At 44.6% G+C, this 13,528-nt stretch overlaps 2 long non-coding RNA genes across 2 annotated transcripts in view; one reads left to right on the top strand and one right to left on the bottom strand.

The window, feature by feature from the left end:
• The window catches only part of LOC308581388, a 308,379-nt gene that overhangs the window by 221,860 nt on the left and 72,991 nt on the right, over positions 1 to 13,528 (top strand). The window lies entirely within an intron of this gene.
• Positions 2,733 to 10,811, bottom strand: LOC308581257. The gene is made up of 4 exons (XR_014004894.1): positions 10,797 to 10,811; positions 9,541 to 10,312; positions 7,687 to 7,797; positions 2,733 to 4,953 (listed from the first exon to the last, which is right to left on the bottom strand). It is a non-coding gene; the product is annotated as an uncharacterized lncRNA (long non-coding RNA).

Raw genomic sequence — 13,528 nt, 5'->3', positions numbered from 1 at the left:
TGTCCCAAACGGCGGTGCCATAAATGAACACAAGAATTATGGGTAGGCGAGTTCACACAACCAGCATGAACCTGTTCAACTTCATCTGGACTTCTCTCAAAATAATATAACCCATTTCTGCATTCCACCTGCAAAAGAGATACGTTATTCTTTGAAATAGTGCAAACCCCATTTTCAAACACAGTTTTAAACCCTATTTTAAACTCTATTAAGTTCTGACACAGACAAAATACACCCCTTCATTCCCTTTAGCACATAGGCATCAATTTCTGTATGCAAACAATTCAAGAACACTGTGCCTACGGTCTCTAAGGAACGTTTAGTTGAATCTGCCATTGTCACAACTTTAAGGGTTTGCAAATGCCTGCAATTCTGCAAACGGACACTAGATGGCGCCACCAGGTGGTGAGATGCACCACTGTCGATCAACCAGCGGAGATTGCTGCCTTGGCCACGCCCTTGCATCAACGCCATTGCTGAAGCCATGTGCTGTGTGCTGTGGGAGTAGCCACGACCTCCTCCTCTTCTTCGACGTCCCCTGGAACTCCTTGTCTGGTAACTAGGGGTAACGGCCTTGGTGCTGTCTTGACCAACCACAGCGAAAACAGTGTCTAGCTGCAAAAGCATTTACTGTGTTCTCAAACTCAGCATCCCCACTCTTAGGCACAGCACAACTCCCCTTTGAAGACAAACCTCTTTCTCTTTGCCTTTTATCCTGTTCATCTGCAAGCTGAGAAGAAATGTATTCAAGGGTTAATTCAGCTGAAGGCATAGCTTCCAAAGTTAAAGCTAGAGTCTCATAGCTTTTATCAAGAGAAGACAACAATATGTATGACTGCTGCTCCATAGAGAAAGGAATGCCCAGCTGTCTTAGTTGATTAAAGGCAAACACCATTTTGGCAATATGTTCTTTCACACACGCTCCTGGTTGGAGACGTAAATCAAACAAACATCTTGTAGCATGGATCTTGGCCCCCGCAGTGTTTCTGGAATTTAGCCGCTGCAGAACCGTCCAGACCTCATGCGTGTTCTTTAACTCAGAAACATAAGGCATTTGCTCTGGTCCCACTGCCAAAATTAATAGACCTTGGGCTTTCCTGTCGCGTTTCTGTGAAGCTGCTGCTGCTGCTTTGTCTTCTGCAGACGCGTCTGCAGCTGCCTGTAAAGGCGGTGCTTCAGTACAACTCCACAACTCTTTTGCTTGCAACCAAACCCTTACTCTAGCCTTCCAATCTTGCCAATTTTTCCCATTGAGTCGCGTAAACGGGACAGCAAAACTTTCCTGGGACTCTGCCATCCTCCCTGGGGCTTAGGAATGATACTCACACACCTGTAGACCGTCTCCCAGCTGCTGAGGTGGCTCCTTGAGGAATAAGACGTCTTCCAGCAAGTACAAACTGCGCAGTGCCTGTTTAAAACTTTTTCTAGGCACGTTGTGGGACTCAAGCTGCTTTGAAGGCTTTCGTTGTCGGCAACCGCTTCTGTCTTCGCTCCAGTCCTTTCATAAATCACTCTGAACTGCACTCCTTATCTCCTTCTTTACATACAAACAGCCATAACCTGTCCATTAAACTTTAATTAGTTTAATGTTAAGTAAACGTCCAGTGCGCTTCCGCCATAAATCTTATCTCAGCAGAGAATTTCGTACAGCGGTTGAAGAAGGCAGGAGAGTCAGTAGCTTTCAATGAAGAATCCTGGAGCAAGCCCTTTGGAACTCAGGAAAAAAAACTTTATTTACAAAAGAAAAACCCAGGCAATAAAGCACACATGCTTTTGTCTCCGGCATAAAGAAAACTTTACTCCAAACTTAACTCATATTAGCAAACACGCCCATGGCCACAAACTGAGTCTGCGAGTCAGGTCAGGGGGGCGGGAGAGAGAAAGCACACGGGTGAACTGACTATTTATACAAACTAACTCACATTCCTGGATGCTTAATGACTTCCAGCTGTTCAGTGGTTAGAGCGACTTGTTACCTCTTAACCCTTTAGTACCAACAGAGGTACAGAGGTTCCAATTGGTTTGAACCACAGGTACTACTGGTTACACGGAAAGGGGGAGGATGTTAGGATATTTCCGTTCCACCTTAAAAGGGAGCAGGCTTTGTGAGTCACAGAGTCTGCGTATTTCCTGTTCACAGGATGTTTCTGTTGTGTCTATGCTTTCGTTTCTCTCTGTGTGCCTGGACACTGAAGCAGGCAGTCATGTTTTTTTCTTTGTTCTGTTTTTATGTCTTGCTTTTTTCTCTTTTTTTCTATGTATTGTAGTGTTGTTTTAACTTTCTTTCTTTTTTTCTTTTTTCTCTGCAATTTTGAAATTATTAATAAATATTATTTTTTTAAAAAAAGGATGAGAACAGAAATCGTGCTCTGGCGGCGCGGCGGCAGCAGGAGGCCCCATTAGCTAAAGTGGTGCTGCAGGTTAAGAACGGACCTCCGGAATGAATTAAGTACGTAACCCAAGGTACCACTGTACATTCAGTTGAATGTGCAAAGTTTCCCCCTTCACTCCTTTTGCTCAACAGATGAAATGCTCAAGCTGTGAAATCAATGTTGGGCCAGAGCTAGCACAAGTGAGTTTTGTTTGTTTTTTCCACTCACCCTGCTTCTTTCAGACGCTCAAATCAGCCCTGCTCCCCATTGTGTGTGAAAGCAAGGCTGTCAATTTCCCCCAATGTGTGAAAGGGCAGTGAAAAAATATGACCAGGGACCGAATTTGACCAGAGACTAAAATCCATTACTTAAATATTTATTGCATCTTTCAGGGACAGTGTTTTCAAGGAAAAATCAAGATACAATCATTACATGGGAAGCAAAACAGAATATAGATTTCCACTTAACTTTTAAACTTTGATATAAATATTAAGAAAAGAGAAAAGAGAGAACAATATAAAAGAGAGATAGTCAGTTTATAAGATCGAGAACAGCAATGGGAATATCGGCCTGAAAAGAATTTTTTAAAAATTGGTAACACAACCTAAAAAATGAGCAGTCATATGGCATTCTACTCCCGAGAATGCAACATAATGCAATCTAAGCTCACTCTGATTTCCTTTTAATGAACTTTGCCACCATCCACACCACAGACTCATATTTTCAACAACATCTACTGTAATTTGCCCAGTTCAAGCAAGGAGACCTCCTCCAGTCTCTGGTCAAAATTAGGCATTTTAGGCCTCATTATCAGGTGTGGGGCTGGTAAATGTGGGCTGTGTAAAGCAATGCTTAACCGGTAACTATGAACTCACCAAGGAACATCCCACCCCACCCTAATCTCTAAGACAATTGTGCATTTGAAGGTGGGGGGCGGGGCTTATTTTGAAAACTTCCAGAGAATGAAGGAATGCATAAATGAGTGGGCAGAAGTGAATGGTCCTCCTCTCTAGAGCACAGAGGAGGAGCACAGCTGAGAACTGAAGGAGCATTTCATTCACAGCTAGGGATAACCAGGTGTTCTTATGATGGGAACTGTGCACTGTGAAGCGGAGGCTCTCCTGTGATCATGGGGGCTCCCTCTGCATTCAGGACTCTGGAAAATAATTGATCTAAAACGTGTTTGGGAGCCTTCAGAAGTCTCCCCACAAGGCACAGCCGTCCTCCTATTTGTGGAGGGTCATTTGGGTGGCGTATTGGTAGTAGAGCCTGCGGATTTGCCCTTCCACCCAAAGCCCCTCAAGAGATTACAGTACTGTATTTTTTGCTCCATAAGACACACTTTTTTCCTCCTAAAAAGTAAGGGAAAATGTCTGTGCGTCTTATGGAGTGAATGTGTGGTCCCTGGAGCCGAATTGCCCAGAGGCAAAAAGCAGATCATGCTTTTTTTTTGAAAGAGGGAAGTGGGTGTTGAAAGGAAGGAGCTGATGCGCAAGCGATCGGGAGGGAGATAAGGGACCCTAGAGATAAAGGAGGCTGCCTGGGAGGGGGGAGGTAAAGACAGCAAACTTGCAAAGGGGGGAGACAGGAAGACTAAAACAATGAGGAGAGAAATTAGAAGAAAAGGAGGAGCAAAAAAACTGCTCCAGCTAAGGAAAAGACACTAAGGCAAACAAGAGGGAAGGGGGTGTTGAAACAAAGCCGCTAATCTGCAAGAGATCGGGGAGGGAGATAAGGGATGCTAGAGATAAAGGAAACTGCCTGGGAGGGGGGAGGTAAAAGCCCATGGATCCTTGGGATTTTTGTATTGGGTCACCCCAAATTCATCATCAGATCACATAGCATGTCTATGGCTACAGCCTGCACAAAAAAAATTATGCACCCACTATTTCCTGGGACTGCAGTGGTGCAAAAATGTGGTTACAAAGCACGGATCCACATGGATCCTCAGGATTCTTGCCCGGGGTCCCCAAATTCACCATCAGATCACATGTCTGTGGCCACAGCATGAACCACAAAAACCATACATCCACTGTTTCATTCAGAATATTTTTTTTCTTGTTTTCCTCCTCTAAAAACTAGGTGCGACTTACGGTCAGGTGCGTCTTTTGGAGCGAAAAATACGGTACATGCCATCAAAATGGCAACAGAAGTCTTTTGTCTGTCATTTGGATTACAGTTCATGAAGGCCTGACTTCCACCGTGGGGAAGGGACAGAAAGAATCGCTTAATATTTATTGTGTCTTTCTGAGATCTGCACTCAAAAGCAGCAGCTTTTGAGCAGACGGTGATAGCGGTTAGATTGATTAGATTGGAATCATTGCATTCTTACAACGCTTCGTATTTCCATTCAAATGCACCCCCAAAGTGGCTTCCAAAACAAAATAGCAAACTGAGGAGGGAAGGAGGGAAGGGAAAGGCTGATGGGTTAAAACAACTTAAGGATATTCATCAGAGCAGTAGTCGTGATAACAGCATGTCATTTTCTCTCTGCGATATTCATGCCATTCCTGTCCACACAAGTATTTTAATGGATTAGTGCCACAGAATTTTTGCATTTGAATAAATTCATCCGTGCCGGCTGGAGAGAAAAGGGGAAATATTTGTGTTAGTATTAACGAGTGAACAATGACAACTTTGTGGACTTTGTCCACAGAACGTATCAAAACAGAAGAGAACATATTTAAAGCTAAAATAAAATTCATTTCAACTCCATTTTTTTAAAGGTATACCTAAAACAGAATCTCAGATTTATTCGGCAAAAGCTACTACAATGTCAACATTAAAATAAAAGCTGCAACATGTGAACGATGCATGTCAAAATAAATACATATCCTTAAATCTCAGAATTTCTGCTGCAATTGTTTAAAATAGGTTGCAAACACCTTTTTCCTCAGACTGCAAAAGAGGCTGCCTTCCAAATGACGTATCAGTTTGTTCCTTGTGATAAAAAAAAGGAAGCCTCATTTTCATCCTATCTGCAGTATTTCATCTTCTTAAGTAAGGCCCCTATGCTTTTGAATTATGGTGCTGGAGGAGACTCTTGAGAGTCCCATGGACTGCAAGAAGATCAAACCTCTCCATTCTGAAGGAAATCAGCCCTGAGTGCTCACTGGAAGGACAGATCCTGAAGCTGAGGCTCCAATACTTTGGCCACCTCATGAGAAGACAAGACTCCCTGGAAAAGACCCTGATGTTGGGAAAGATGGAGGGCACAAGGAGAAGGGGATGAGAGAGGACGAGATGGTTGGACAGTGTTCTCGAAGCTACCAGCATGAGTTTGACTAAACTGTGGGAGGCAGTGGAAGACAGAAGTGTGTGGCGTCCTCTGGTCCATGGGGTCACGAAGAGTCAGACACAACTAAAAGACTAAACACCAACAACAACACGTAAGGCCCCCTATATGTGATGTGCTTTGATATAAGAACAGAGCTGGCATTCAAGGATACAATGAGGCAAATCTTCTAGTTTTGCTGCCCCCACAGTTACTTAGACGGAGTTATCTGCCCATTTATCTCGCCCGTGGCACATGCTCCCATCCCCACCACACTTTGTGGCCTTCTTCTTTCAGGCTGGAAATCCTCAGCAGCATTTTTGTCATGCCCGATTATGAAAGGTGATGGACTTCACATTTTGGCACCTTTTTCAACCTTGGCAAACTGAGAGTGCAGGAATTTGAGCCATTTCAAGGCTAGCATTCCCACAGCAGTCTGAGGGGAGATGAGACCATGGCTGCAGTATTTCTTCTTTTTTGTAATTTTTCTCTTACCATTTTAAAACCTGGGAGTCATTTTGGACTCACAGCTGTCCATGGAGGAACAGGTTAAATCCGTGTCCAGGGCAGCTGTGTACCAGCTCCATCTGGTACATAGGCTGAGACCCTATCTGCCCGCGGACTGCCTCGCCAGAGTGGTGCATGCTCTGGTTATCTCCCGCTTGGACTACTGCAATGCGCTCTACGTGGGGCTACCTTTGAAGGTGACCCGGAAACTACAACTAATCCAGAATGCAGCAGCCAGACTGGTGACTGGGAACAGCCGCCGAGACCATATAACACCGGTCTTGAAAGACCTACATTGGCTCCCAGTTTCCGAGCACAATTCAAAGTGTTGGTGCTGACCTTTAAAGCCCTAAACGGCCTCGGTCCAGTATACCTGAAGGAGCGTCTCCACATCCATCGTTCTACCCGGACACTGAGGTCCAGCACCGAGGGTGTTAAATAGTGGGTTGACATAGCAGCCGGCACAGCGATTTCTTCAAGTAGCTCTTTATTAAGATAAGCTGGAATAGAACTGACTGCGAACAGCTCAGCCGGCCTGTATTTATAGGCAGCCGGCTGTCAACATTGTAACCACAACAGCCCAGAGTTCCTGCCTAAACTAACTGCCGCGGACCTGAGTGAAAACTATCTACAGACCTTAGTGAAAACTATATACAGTATCCCCCTGTTGGCCCAGGGTGAAACTACACTACATAACAGAGGGCCTTCTGGCGGTTCCCTCACTGCGAGAAGCCAAGTTACAGGGAACCAGGCAGAGGGCCTTCTCGGTAGTGGCGCCCTCCCTGTGGAACGCCCTCCCACCAGATGTCAAAGAGAACAACAACTACCAGACTTTTAGAAGACATCTGAAGGCAGCCCTGTTTAGGGAAGCTTTTAATGTTTGATGTATCATAGTATTTTAATATTCTTTTGGAAGCCACCCAGAGTGGCTGGGGAAACCCAGCCAGATGGGCGGGGTATAAATAATAAATTATTATTATTATTATTATTATAAAATGTCTGTCAGTCTGCTAGCTGCTTCAGGGGCATGGAAGACAGAAGCCCTGCAGAACTTTTGTGGCACCCTGCTGCTCTTTCCTCCAAGAGACATTGGTCCTGGCAAGGACGCTTTCATTTTCAAACCTGGTGGAACTCTGACCCATGGGGACACTGGCGTCTCTTGGAAGGAGAGGTAATGGCAACCATCGCTCTCTGCTCCTGATACTAGACTGCAAATGCTGAACTAAAGCAGAGCTTTCCAAACTTTTCATGTCGGTGACACACTTTTTAGACATGCATCATTTCATAATTCAGTTTTACTAGCAAACCAGAGGTTAAACTAACCCCTTTTCCAACCCCAGGAGGAGCGTGGGAGTGTTTGTGCGACACACTGCAGCTGACACACTAATGTGTCGCGAGACACAGTTTGGGAAGCTCTGAACTAGAGGGACCTTTGATGTAGTCCAGCAGGTCTCCTCTCTCTCCTCCATAACATCAGGTCATGCTAGTCATGGCATACAAAAGGGAGGAATACAGACAGGAAAATCCACTTACCTTCAAAAACTTCTCCAATCATACAGTAGTCTCCCGTACATGTACGATCAGTCGGAGTGCATGTTTCCTCTGTGTCCCACTTGGAGCAAAACCTGCATGTTATAGCATCTGCTGTAAAGGACCAATAATTGTGTTTTATTATTTGTCCCTGCAAACATTGCCCTTATTTAAAACTCGCCACATCAGCTTCATTAGGGGGTAGACCGGGAGCCCCAAGTTGTGGCTCCAAAGAAACAAAGCTCTGCGCTAGGCAGACAATGAGGGGGAGGGGAGACTCCCAGGTGGCAAATGGGAGGGCCCCCTCCCTCTGCCCAGAATTAGTTAGAACAGAAAGGCAGAATTTGAATTAGATTATTCGGAGTTGGCTGGAATGTTACCTGGAGAAAAAAGGTTGCACTCTGGTAAAGGAGACAAGTTAGAGAGAGGATCAGAGCATGGTGGCTGATTTCTGTTTTGAATCCACAGTTGCGGCTGTGGGATAAGCAAGACCAGGGGTAGGCAACCTAAGGGTCTGGGGCCGGATGCGGCCAAATCACCTTCTCAATCCAACCCACGGACAGTCTGGGAATCAGCATGAGCAGAATGTGTGCTTTTATTTAAAATGCATCTCTGGGTTATTTGTGGGGCATAGGAATTCGTTCTCCCCCCCCCCCCCCATGTAGTCTGGCCCACCACATGGTCTGAGGGACAGTGGACCGGCCCACAGCTGAAAAAGGTTGCTGACCTCTGAGCAAGACCCTTTTGGGGTGCTAATGCCATGAACCCCTCCATCGTAGGCTCGGATTGCATATATGTATATATATGCATATATGTATAAATAAACCTTACGTTATAAAGACACCACAGTCGCCGCTGTGCCTCATTCCCAAAATGAAACAAATCCTGGTTTAGCATGCCTGGAACCCCTGAAATCTTGCACTTATCAGAGATTGGAGTGGTGTACAACAATAATAACACGTCCGTAGTCCTGGCGTGTTAGTTTGTGTGTTCACAGAGTTAGCCTTTCAGAAACAGTTGAATCCCAAACACACACAGCCTAAGCCAATACAGGGAAGCCACGTCTTATTCAGACTTTACTTAAGCGATCCCAAGTTTGGCAGGGAAATGATGAATCAAATGGAAAATGGGTGGGGTGGGTGGAAAGAAGGGCTGGTGGCTGGTCCAGGCAGAGCAACACCCCCACCCTCCCTACACACAGAGGCCCCTTCTCTTCCTTTCCACAGCTGGCTCTGAAAAAGCAACTCACCCAAATCCTGTCCCCCAGGCTGGGTGCATTGGGTGAGGGCAATTACTAGAGCAGCAGCAGCCGCCCCGGAAAGGAGTGGAGCAGCAGAATGGGAAACCTGGCATGAAGGGAGCTGTTAAGAGACCCACTGTACTGTAAGCAAGCTGGAGGGCTTAACAGATCTCTCTCCTCACCAGTTTTCCATATGCAAAGAGGAACCCAGTAAATGGCTTGGGGTGGAAGAAAGTTTCTTTCTAAACAAAAGGTCTGCATCTTTGCAGGGAGACGACAGAGGCAGCATCAGCTAGAAAAAGACTGAGGGAGGAGAAGAGAAACTGTGGGAAGAAGTGGGGCTTCTCAAGACCTGAGTAAGTAAACTGGAGGGCTTAACTCAGAGCTCTTAGGGGCTGGAGGTGGTTCTGGGGATTGCTTTGGCTTTGTACAATTTTGTTTATATGCACAACCCCTGGAAATTAACCACCACCACCACAGAAGGCCTGACCATAGCACCGCTCAAAGCACTTGCAGGGTTTCTTCACTTTAGGAAGACAGGCAGATGAATTATGTACATTAACTAGTGGCTTGTTTTTCTTTTACCTCTTGTAAGGAGGGATGGGGATGATACTTACCCCCGGACTTGAGGCAAAGTAGAGCACAGACTGCGAGCAGCCAGGCCTGAGCCCAACGTGGGCACCGATTATCAAGAAAGAATCTCTGTCCCATTGGAAAATCTTTTCTCACTGAGAGACTGGTTTCCGAAGGCTGACGGCTGAGGGACACACTTGGCTCTGTGGCAATAAGCTGTAACAGGAGCACAGCTTCTAGTAAGGAACTCACCCCACAGTTTGAAGGACAAGGTTCAAAACAGCTTTTATAAAAGGGTTGGGAGGAAACTTCCTAGCTTCTTGGGACATGTGATCCTTGTGGGCTTGAAAGGTATGAGAAGCCTCTGGCAATGTGCTGGGGTGGTTCTGAAGAGCGATGGGGATGTGGGTAGCGGTTCCCTTGGGCTGTTTGGGGCATAATGTACTGATTGTTCAGACAAATACGAACGGGCTAAGGAGGAACCAGCTGAATACTTTACAGAATGTCCCAGGCAGCAGTGGCTTCCAGATGCTATACAACATTGAAGGAATGCTTGTTCCTTTTGGTGGGCTTTCTGTCCACCTACATATTTCTTGGCTGATCGAGTCCCACAGGATCAAAGCTGCGATTGATGCTTGCAAGTGGGGACGGGCTGGTTGGTTAGTCAGTTGGGTGAAGCCATTTTATGTTCCATGCTGACTGCAAGGACTTGGAGAAACACCCGTGTATGCTATGGTTGTGCTAATTGATTTGAGTTCCATCAATAGTCCATCTATTTTAGACTATACTCAAAGACATAGGTCCCTGTAACCACACCTGGTGATTTCTTTTTTTATATAAGTTATTTATTAAGATTTTCAAAATATTACAAAATAAAAATAAAAAAAGAAAATTACAAAATAAAAATAATTAAAAACAACTCAATATTTCCATTACTTATTTTTCATTAGCTTGTTTCCCGGACCTCCTCTCGCCTCCCTTTTTTGTATTCCAATTCAGTTTGTTGGTTCAGCAAATCCTTCCCCTCTTTGTTTATCCTAATCTTTAATCTTAAAAAATTGTAACATTAAATCTTTACCTATTAGTAATCCATTTTTCATATTCCCTTATAGTATTGCAGCTAAAAACCACTTACATGTAGTTTCTATCCAACATCATTCTAACATTCATTAATTTTACAATATTTCTGTAAATAATCTTTAAATTTCTTCCACCGACTCTTCTCCCTGGTCTCGGATTCTGCCAGTCATTTCCGCCAGTTCCATATAGTCAATCACCTTCATCTGCCATTCTTCAACACCAGGTGATTTCATGCCTCGCCTTCACATCTTCATGGAGTTTTGTGGCTCCACAATATTAGCTATAGATGCCAATGTATCAATCATAGCCTTGTAGAGTTGGAAGGAATCTCAATAGTCATTTAGTCCAACTCCCTGCAATGCAGGAATTTCAATTAAAGAACCTCTGGCAGATGGTCATCCAAACCTCCAATGAAGGAGACTCTGCCACTTTCTAAAGGAGTCTGCTCCACTTTCAAACAACTCCTACTGTCAGAAAGTTCTTCCTAATCTATCAACATATAGATGTGGTGATGCATCAATCACTGGGGTAGTAGGAAAAGAAAATGATTTGTTTGTGTTACTGTATCTTGGTGGGTATAAGCTGTGGATCCAAACCATGGGGGACCACTAACTGTCAGGAGTTCAGCGTATACTCGAGTAGGACCCCGGCAGAGACACATGCCCGACTGGCATGTTCCCTCCCTCCTGGTCGATCGTTCAGGAGCTTCAAAAGCTTTCTTCAGCCCGAACACTTAGGGATCCACAGAGTCCGCGCAGTTCACATGACAGACCTCAGCAACTCAGCATTTTGGCTAATCTACTTTATTTACATATAAACACGTACGGAGCACTGCAAAATGGCTCCCTCTCTCTCTAGCATCAGAAAACAAAGAGAAAAAGAACAAAGGACAATAGTCCCACTTCACGGAACACAGTAACACAAACATCCTGTCTCCGTCACTTCCCACTCTGTGGAGTCAAAACATATATCGTCATATTCAAAATAAAAAAAATCCTTCCAGTAGCACTTTAAAGACCAACTAAGTTAGTTCTTGGTATGAGCTTTCGTGTGCATGCACACTTCTTCAGATACACTGAAACAGAAGTTGCCAGATCCTTCTATATAGTGAGAAGGTGGGGAGGGGTATTACTCAGAAGGGTGGTGGGAATAGGAGATTGGCAGATAGCTGAGATGAGCCTGTTGATGACTCTTAACGACTGTAATAGGTCTTACAGGAAAAGGCAAGGGGTGAGAAGGTGAGATATGGCTTATTCATGTATAATGAGATAAGAATCCAAAGTCTTTGTTCAGACCAGGTCTCTCCATGGTTTTAAGTTTGGTAATGAGTTGCAATTCAGCAGCTTCTCTTTCCAGTCTATTTCTGAAATTCCTTTGTAGTAAAACAGCTTCTTTGAGATCTTGTATAGAATGTCCTGGGAGATTGAAGTGTTCTCCTACTGGTTTCTCTGTTTTGTGATTCTTGATGTCAGATTTATGTCTGTTTATTCTTTGGCGTAAGGTTTGGCCTGTTTGTCCAATATAGAGAGCTGAAGGACACTGTTGGCATTTGATGGCATACACAATGTTAGACGATGAGCAATTAAATAGTCCCGAGATGGTATGTGTGATGTTGTTGGGGCCAGTAATGGTGTTGTCCGGGTGTATGTGGCAGCAAAGTTGGCATCTGGGTTTGTTGCAGGCTCTGGTGCCAGTGTCCGTGTTAAGTCTGGTTGTAGTATTATTGTGGGTTAGGAGTTGTTTAAGATTGGGTGGCTGTCTGTAGGCAATGAAAGGTCTTCCTCCCAGGGCTTGAGAAAGAGAACTGTCATTGTCCAGGAGAGGTTGTAGATCTCTGATGATGCGTTGTACTGTTTTAACTTGGGAGCTGTATGTGATGACTAGAGGTGTTCTGTTATTTTCTTTTTTGGGTCTGTCTTGCAGCAAGTTCTCTCTGGGTATCAGTCTGGCTCTGTTGATCTGTTGTCTAACTTCATCTGCTGGGTATTTTAGTTCTGAAAAGGTTTGCTGTAGATCTCTTAGGTGAGAGTTTCTATTTGTAGAATTGGAACAGATGCGGCTGTAACGTAGTGCCTGGCTATATACAATGGACTGTTTGGTATGTTTGGGATGGTAGCTAGAGGCATGTAGATATGTTTGTCGGTCAGTTGGTTTACGGTATAAGGTGGTGTCTATGCGCCCATCCTGTATTTTTATAGTAGTGTCCAAAAAATGTATTTCTTGCATAGATTGATTCATTGTAAGGTTGATTGTGGGGTGAAAATCATTAAATTTCTGGTGAAAGGTGTCCAGGGTCTGTTGACCATGTGTCCAGATGATAAAAATATCGTCAATGTATCGCAGGTACAAGAGAGGTTTGAGTGGGTAGGAGTTTAGGAAACGTTGTTCTAAATCTGCCATGAAGATGTTGGCATACTGTGGGGCCATGCGGGTGCCCATTGCTGTGCCGCTGATCTGAAGGAACAGGTCATCACCGAATTTGAAGTTGTTGTGGGTAAGGACAAATAGGCAGAGTTTGGTGGCAAGAAACAAATTGTTTAGAGGCTTGAAAATCAACACAGCATCCTTAAACCTGGTCCACTAGCATAGGGGCAGCCAATTATCTTAATTGAGTAGTTAAATCTTGAATAACTGGCTGCACAGATACTACTGCAGCTCTGGCACTGAATAATGTCAGAAAATCAAAGTGTGGTACTTAACCATGCTTGGAAGTTGGCACTGTAGAATTTGATGGCATAAGTGCGGGAGTAGTTCCTATTAATCATTGCAGGCAATTGGCAACTTGCATGGAGGGAAGAGTGAATCTGTTGACCAGCAAGTAATAGCTTTTTCCACCGGTCTTGCCCCAGCTTCCAGCCCTGGAGCCCTCGTAAGGAAGTTGCTTCCAGAGAAAGACTCTGTTTGCCCACAGGGGGTGGTTGGTTTCACCTGTGCTGCTCTACTTCCAGCCCA

The sequence above is a fragment of the Podarcis bocagei genome (genome assembly GCF_964188305.1).
Source record: "Podarcis bocagei genome assembly, chromosome: 2".
Classification (NCBI taxonomy): Eukaryota; Metazoa; Chordata; class Lepidosauria; order Squamata; family Lacertidae; genus Podarcis; species Podarcis bocagei.
Note: the sequence above shows the minus strand (reverse complement) of the source record. Positions and strands in the feature narration are given on the sequence as shown.